Raw genomic sequence first — 7526 nt, forward strand, 5'->3', positions numbered from 1 at the left:
ATAATCTGGCATGAAAGTTTCCAATCCAATCCATCCCAATTATGTTGTATGTAAAGGATCACCCAAAATCACAAGAAACCTTTAGGAGACAAGTATAGGATCTCTGACTATGAGAGAGAGAGAATGTTGCAGACCCTGGGGTGCCTGCCAGGAACAGGCAAACTGTGAGCAAAGGCTTCAGGGCCATTGACTCCCACCTTCAGGACTGCAAGTCCTTGCTCTTTCTTGGTTTGAGGAAGTCTGTATTCTAGCTGTTTGGGGTGGGGCTTTAAGTGAAGGGAGTCTTTGGTGGAAAAGATAGATTGAAATAGAATGAGGAAAGATGTGTGCTGTTTACACTTTTAGGCAGTGTGCCTAGACCAATATTACACAAGCATTTGAGAATTATAGCAGAATTGTGCCATCTCTGTCTCTTTAATCATCATCCCATTGGCCCACAAAAGTCTTGCTTGTGCTCTTATGGGACTGTGGCAGGAGACAAAAGATTTATTCCACAGCTTAATGGATAAGGTCTGAGAAGACAAGTCTGAGGTCCCCTAGATATGTAGCCTAAAGCTACTGAGAAGAACTATTAGGATCAGAGAGGAGGTAAGAATTCTAAAGAGATTTTCACATGCAAAATGAAAATTCAAAATCAGACTGGTTTGCAAGTGATTAAGCTTCACATCAACATAGACCTACCCTAAACTTCACTCTTCTACCCACCTGCATTCCTTCTGACCCCCCCCCCCCAAAACACTCTCTTTGTAGGAAAATGAGGGTAATGTGCCCTGTTCTTAAGAATCCTGTGAGGAAACTTTTCACTAGTTACCTGAAGAAATTATTAAAGGAAATGCAAATAGAGCACAGCAAATGCTCACAGATAGTGTGCAAGCTCTGAGTGCAAGCCTCAAGACCAATAGGAAAAAGAAAAAAACATAACACTCTTAAATGAAAAGCAAACTTCAGAAACAACCAAAACCTCGTTTTGATTTAATAGATAGAAATGAGGATTGTCTGGAAAATTAATTGTTAGATTTTTGCAAAATCCAAATCAACACAAGGATTATGCTGCATATCCATGAAACAATCTTCCTATTCTATACCCGTGTGTACATTATAGCAATGGGAAATGACCTGGTATAAGTTCAGTGTCTCTGAGTACCTTTGCAAGATGGGAGGGGAGGTATTAAACAATTTAAGGCAAAACAGAGATGTCATTTACATTCAGCAGAATGCAGGAATTGAACAAAAAGGGAGGTAGAAGCATTACAGTCACATAAACTCAATTTCATTATTGGAACTAAGAACCAAACAGTCAATGTATCCAATTCTCCCCATTTATTTACATTTTGTGGCTGATCTTACAATATTTCAGGAAGGAAACTGTGCTTTTCAAGTAAAACTCATCTTAGCTCCCACAGCAGGGAGAGAAAAGTCCCAATGCATACAAGCATTCTTGTGACCAGGGTGGTGCCAAGCATTGTGGGAATTGTAGTCTCCACGTCGGACATTTTCTTGAAAGTCCTGGGTTGTTTTTGTTTTTTGGAGGGCAGAGTTGGGGCCGAAGGTCATTTTGACCATGCATCTCCCCGTCCACCACGGGCATTTTAAGTCTGCATATTCCGGATTATTTCCCTTTGACTTGCTGCTGGAAGTGCCCTGAAGTACAGTTTGGCCTTCTATAGGTGGAAGCCAGGAGGCCAGCGCTCAGCTCTGTGCAGTGGAGCTTTGGAGCCATTACTTGAAGGAATCTCAGGCTTTGGAACTGATGTCAGGTAGGAACTGTGCGATTGCTGCAGGAGATTACCCTCCACGGGTTTCATTTTCTTTTTCTGTTTCTGTTATTTTAGTCGTTGGTGGGGCTTAAACTCTGGGCCTGCAAGCACCATTGCTGAGCTGGAGCTCAAAAGGAGAGCTTTATACTTGAGCCAAAGCGCCTACTTCCCCCTCCATGCTTTTCTCCAGTCTAGGGTTGATAATTTGCTTGAGGTTCAGGAGTTTGTGCTGCCATTAGCTTCTGGGCCCTGAGCTGCAAGAACCTGGTTCCCAAATGTCTGAGAGCATGCTGGGTGATTCTGCAGATGAGGAGAGCCCAAGAGCTGTGCATTTGAATTCCAAGATCAAGGGATTCTTCTATTAACCCATATGACTTTATTTGCTTTGCCTAGTTGTAAGAGGAGTACAGGAAGAATTCTAGTGAAATTGTGACGTGTATGCCTGCCTTGAGTCCTCTTACATTGCAGTTGTATTTGGGGCTTCTGTGTTGTTTCTCCTAGAGATAATTTAATCTGTTTGGCTTGGGTTTTTAATCTCCTGGCTTGAGTTCACACATGTTTGTACAGGACCCTGTCTCTAGCGACAGTTTTATATGGGATATTGGAGCAGTGAGTGGCTGGTCCTGTGTTTTTAGGAATGAAACCTAGCAATGTTTGAAGCAGAGCACCCTATGAATAGGAATCTCTATCCTAAATGGACAGACCTTGTCAATTCTGAGAAGCCCTAATTGGAAGAAGCAGAAAATCACAGCAATGGGAAGATGTTGCTAGCTTCCCTTGCCTTATGCAAAAATTGTTGCTACTTCCCTGAGCACCAGATTCATGTGGTACTCTTTCCTACACCACTCTCAATCACTTTGTGTTGTTGCAAGATTGTAACTAATTTATAGGAGTCGTGATGAGCTGGCTTGGGGAATAAGCCAGAGCCTAGATTTCAGAGTGTACCTGAGGCTGTGGTTTGCTATGGTGGGGTAATTGTTATGAGTGAAAGTATCTATTCATGTACTAGACCCTAATCCTCTTCTTGCTAATTTATTCAGACTTTTACCACTATGATTTTTAGTATGTAATCATGCATTCTTATCTTAAATGTCCCACGTATGGGTTTGCTAATGCTAGCCTGGTAGCGGCAAAAGTGTTGGTCAGGGACATTTGGCCTTAAAAGAAAATTCACATAAGAAAACTTGAGGCAATATGTCTTACTCAAGGTTGTATGCTTTGTAGGTGTTGCTTGTCTTCAGGTTTGTCACACCTATATGGAGTATTTTATGTTGTATCTTTAGGATGGCCAAGGTTCTTCCCATGACTGTTTAGGGAAATGAACATTAGGGACTTCTCAAACCTGGGTTTACCTCATCTTTACTCATGTCCCTTTGGCCAAAGCATGTGAAATGGCAAATTGCAAATCATTGCATGGGTGTGCAATGGGTACAATGAAATGTGCAATTTGACAACCATGATTGAAATATTATAACACAAGAAATATATTCTGTATACATTTTTCGCTCTATCTTTGGGTGAAAACTACTGAGTTACATCATACATGCTTTCTATGGTTTTTAAATATGTATATGAATGAGGTACAACACAAATTCCAATGGATTCCTAGGATACATTTACATTAAAAAAAGCAGTTCATACATCCTGAAGTATATTCAGTAATAACTAATTTTAGTGGAAATATGGTATGTTTTAGCTTTCAATTATTCAATAATTTCATTAGGAGCATTCATTTGTTCGAATTTAGTGTGTATATAAACATAAAATTAGTTGGTTTAATAATATCTATCTACCAGGTAATGGACTGGATTTGTGTTTATTGGAGACTTTAATGCTCTGCCTGAGACATTAAAGATTCTTCTGTTATAAGAAGGCTTTACGGTTTTCCATCACATGTATCATGTTTGCAAGAGAAAATTCTGGGGCCAAAATCTCACAGATTCATTTCTGAATGCATCATTTCTCTTATATCCCAGCCATGCTTCCAGAATCTTCTGTTCATCGTCTACAGCAAGACAGAATGAATGGATCTCTGGTGAGTGGTTTTTTCTTTTTATTTCTCATTTGTTTTTTATTCCATTATATTAACCTAAAGATTTCCAAGAATTTAGAACAATACTAACCACACAGATTCAGCCTCAGGAACATATTCATAGATCAGATAAAGATTTCTTGTAGATTAGCAGATAAAGATTGCTTGTAGGTTTAGCAGGTTAAATGGTTATATTATAAACTAAGATGATTGCAGATTGGCTTCAGAATGTCTAGGTTTCGTCTTGTCATAAAATGTAGTCACACCTGTTATGTGATGTAATGACACCAAGCAGGTTACTTCTCATGGAAGGTGAAGGATAGATTGGAACCACATACATCCTCATGAGTAACATTAAACTATCTCAGTGATATTTTCCTGGAATTACTGAAATGGTGTGGTCATACACAAGTTCGTATGTTCTTAAGGAATGATTAACCTATATGTACTTAAATTACTCTCCATATCTAGTTCTTGGACTGCTTCATGGTCTTGGTCTTACTTGAAACTTAGCCTATATTTGTTGCTAAGCTTTATGGTCTTTCTACAAATATCTGTTTGTTTTCTAAAGTATCCTCACAAGATTTCTTTCCTCTATTTTCTCTCTTCTATTTTTGATTTTCTACTCATTAGTGTTGATTAGTTTTCTCTTTCTCTCTCTTTGTATCTATTTCTATCATTTTTTTCTTACTTTTTTTTTTGTTGGTTGTGGTGCTTGAACTCTGGGCCTGAGCACTGTCCTTCAGCTCTTCAGCTCAAGGCAAGCACTCTACCCCTTGAGCTACAGCGCCACTTCTTTTCTTACTTTTTCATTCCCTCTCCCCTCCATATGTGTCTCAGTTGTTTCTTTTCTTCAAATGATCTATCTGGGAACTACTTTTTCTTAGTGATCAGTTTTACTTTGCTGACATGGTTCTTAGGATTGACATTTTTCTTACCCATAGTATAGGAAAATTGTGGCCTAGAGAGCTCTACAGGATTCCAGAAACAAAGAAATTTTGAGAAACACAAAAACATAAACAGATAGACTTAGGGAAACCAGGGTTCCTAAGGCTCTCTGGCACTTGGTCCCTGGGTGCCAGCAAGCAAGCATAGTTCCTTGAGTGCACACAGGAAAGATTACCATTGATAACATGCCAAAATGAAGTATCTCTATTAGTATTACAATCAGAGCCACAACAGTTTGTGAGGAGTGCATGTTTCCTTATTCTCCTTAGAAAGAATACTGCCACCCAGAGAAATGCAGATGTGAAGTTCACCTTACCTAGCCTTCAAGGTCAATAGCAGCTCAGGTTCAGATGCTGTCTTGCCAACAGTAAGGAAAAAACCTCATTCCAGTCTCTTAATCCTCTCCAGAATTCTCTTTTAACCCTTCTGTGGCCAGCTCTTAGTGCTCTCAGTGCTATCAGGCTGGAATTCCAACCTCTCAAACCTTTCCCCCCTTCAGCTCAACTTCCCTACAGAAAAGTACTTCCTTCTTCCAATTGATATACTACAAAAAAATCTAATTTCTCCTGATTCTGTTATCTTTGGTCTAACTTCATTCGATGTGTTTTTCCTTCCCACTGTTTTTCCTTCCACTACGTTTGAATATTTTACTTCACTGCCAGTACAAGATTGGAACTAGTGTTGATAAAAAAAAAAAAATACAGTGATGAGGTATACTCTATTAGAAATATCACTTGTTGCAAAATCTCACATATGTTTGCTCAGGAATTGATTTTGATCTCTGAGGAATTTCTCTATTAACTAACACAAGTGGAAATATATCCTTAGGAATCTACTGGAGAAATGACTGAGGAATATGTAACACGTTTGATTCTTTGGTCATCTTTATCATTTTTGTCATCTTGAGTGTTTCTTGAGCCTCTATACATTTTCCCCCACCTTTCATGAAGGCTTATTAAAATGAAAATCTTGTCAAGGAACTTTGTATTCCCCACCCACCTATATTTTGTATTGTGGAATGTATGCGAAGTTTACAAAACTACATGGTAGCAGTTGTTTTTTACGTAGGAAGAAAATATCAGAGTATCTATGACCACATTTCAATATTTAGTATTTAAACCAAACATGGTAAACCATGGATATTTTTATGTGGGAACTCAATCAAATCTTATAAGGGTGAAATTAATCATTAGCTACTTTCTGGAGTACTGTTACTGTTTTTTAACATTCATGTGGACACTGCTTCTAGATCTAGTAATGTTCTATGTTCTGTATTCCATGTGATATCCTGAATATGTTCTGCTTGCTTATGAGAGTACTTGTTAATAGAAGGTCTAAATAGGATTTATTGTGAAGCAGTATATGTAAATACAGGAAAAATATTTGTTTAATCCATTTTTACCCTGATATGTACTGAAATTTTATCAAATACTGATAATATAATTTTTCAGATACCTTCTTAGACTTAATGTTGTCATGCCAGATTATTGTTTCCTTAGAGTTTTTATCTTGTCTCTATTGCTAGCAGCAGAAATGTGTTTGCATGCATGAGTGAAACTGTAACTTTTTATTGGTCTTGGGGCTTGAATTCTGGGTCTGGTTGTTTTCCCTCAGCTCTTCAGGTTAAGGTGAGTGCTCTACCACTTGAGTCACAGTGCTACTTTCAGTTTTCTGGTTGTTTAATGGAGAAAAGAATCTCATGGACTTTCCTGCCTGGGCTGGCCATGAGACTTGATCCTCAGACCTCAGCCTCCTGAATAGCTAGGATTACAGGGATAAGCCACCAGCGCCTTGCAAATCTGTGTATTTTAATGACCAGGTTTATATATTGTCAAATATTTCTAATTTGCTATTTAATTTTCCCAGTGAATAGATAACAAAGCTAGCTGCAAACATTTTATGTAAGGCAAAAGCAGACCTGCAATATAAAGAAATTCCAGATTGGAATTCTCATGACCCAGGTCTAATTTCTTGATGGAAATGTGCCATTACAGAAGCTGATATCATTTGATGATGTGGCTGTGGACTTCACCTGGAAGGAGTGGCAGGATCTGGATCCTGGTCAGAGGACTCTTCATAGAGATGTAATGCTGGAGACCTATAACAACCTAATATCCTTGGGTGAGCAAAGGTTATTTTTACTTGGAAGATCAAGTGTTTTTATTTTAGTAGATATTTGAATGTTTAAGTTATTTAGGTTTAATATACCAATTCATTCCCAGGTAAAAAACTGCTAGTATAAAAGCCAGCCAAATTCAGTTCTGGGAGCTTGGTGTTGTTTGCCTTTAGCACTACTGCTTGAGCCACAATTCCATTTTGGCTTTTGTTTTGGGGTACATTCTGGGTTTGTGTTCCCAGGTTGGTTTCAAGCCTGCCTCTTCTGATCTCACCTCCTAATTGTAGGGTTACAGGTGTAAGCCTTTGGATCATTACATTTTCTTAAAAAAAAAAAAAAAAGAACAGAAAGAAAGACCACTCCACGGGAAGTATCATTTCTTTCTAAGGGAAACTTCAACTTCATTATATGTAACTCAAGAGCTACTTTTATTCTCGTTCTATATGAAGGCAAATCAGTAGTTGGAAAAAGTCCTAAACTATGATCCCCTAATAGGAGACTGACTTCTCAGACTTGAGGTGATTATTATAGGTGGATCTACAGTCTAGATAGAATATACATTACTACTGGCATTATGATCTGGAAATCATTAGTTGAAAGTGTGTATTTGTAAGCCAAACTTGACACAGAGTTTAGTACATCAAGCTTTGAATCCTAGATTCTCTGGAGGCTG

This window comes from Dipodomys spectabilis, unplaced genomic scaffold (genome assembly GCF_019054845.1).
Source record: "Dipodomys spectabilis isolate Male_0828 unplaced genomic scaffold, ASM1905484v1 ptg000227l, whole genome shotgun sequence".
NCBI classification, from domain to species: domain Eukaryota; kingdom Metazoa; phylum Chordata; class Mammalia; order Rodentia; family Heteromyidae; genus Dipodomys; species Dipodomys spectabilis.